Here is a 1328-nt window from a genome sequence, read left to right on the forward strand (position 1 = left end):
TGATTATATGACACCCAGGATTGCAGGGTCATTGTATGTCATTGAACGCCATCTTTATATTAGTGAGTAGAGATTCTAAATCACTTTCCTGGTGTTGGGATTAGAAGCTGCGATTTACTACGGCATGAAGTGGTGGAGGGGACAAGTTTCTACACCCAGGCTCTGAAACATTTAGCCGTACCCCGTCGATATATAGCTCAGGAATATATATCTGGTTCAGCTACGTTAGCCGTTGCTTATAAATGTGTGGGTTGTCCATTAAACGTGACATTTATGGGATATAATTTTACTCCCCCGATCTGTGCTGAGTTCGTGGCCGAACGTGATTCCTCTAGATGCTGGCGAACATTTTCCCCTAAGTATGTCAGGGTAGAACCGGTATCTACAAAAGCGCGAATCGGAAGATCGTTTACCACTATCATTAAATAGTAACGTCCATCACCTCTTATGTGTTGTTTTGCCACCCGGCGAGGATAGTCCCAGTATAATACTCCATCATTCCCGCAGGGAGAACAGAACAGTCGTCGGTTGTTGGTCCACTGTACTCTAAATGTCCTTTACATCTGAAACAAGTTATATGTGGTTCGTAGGTAGCACCGATGTTTGTATCTCCCATATAGTGACTCGGCTGAAGATTATTTTATTTTGCTTCCTCACAACGAAGCAGCTCGTATTTATCGGTGAGTTCCATCAAATCATCTACAGTTCTAAAATCAGTTCGTCGCACGTAAAACTTATATTCAAACCTTAAACCATCGTAAATTCTTTCGGTATGGTTTATTTTCTTTAGTTCAGGATGTTGTCGTATTAATGTTTGCAATGTCACTATATAATCATTTCTCTTGGCCCTTGTTTACAATGGAAGATTGACTCCTCTAAATATGCCAAGTTCCTCTTCGGAAGGAAAAATCGCATTGCCTGTTCTTTAAATATTTCCCATGTATCGTTTTCATTCCTTTTTACTCGGTACCACTGAAGTGGGCAACCTTTCAGGATTTCTAAAAGTGTGAACAGAAGTCTACTTCTGGAAAAGTTGTAGCATTCATCTAACTCTTCCAGCCTCTCTATGAACTCCATTAAGTGCTCATCCCCTTCGTAAGTTATGTCCCATCGCCGGATAGTGGACATAATCTCACTATCACTCGGTGAATTCTGTGATGTATGACCGGGTGTCTTAAATGGGATTGGTAGTACCAGGCCTTCGCTTACAGATTTCCTGTCTTCTGCTACGACTTCCTCTTCCAACGGTCGAAGCAAGTTTTCAGATGAAGCACGCTCTCATTTCTTCCGAATCAACTCTCCCAGTAAATGTCATAGTTAATCGACTG

The sequence above is a fragment of the Lucilia cuprina genome, chromosome 5, assembly GCF_022045245.1.
Source record: "Lucilia cuprina isolate Lc7/37 chromosome 5, ASM2204524v1, whole genome shotgun sequence".
In the NCBI taxonomy this organism is placed as follows: domain Eukaryota; kingdom Metazoa; phylum Arthropoda; class Insecta; order Diptera; family Calliphoridae; genus Lucilia; species Lucilia cuprina.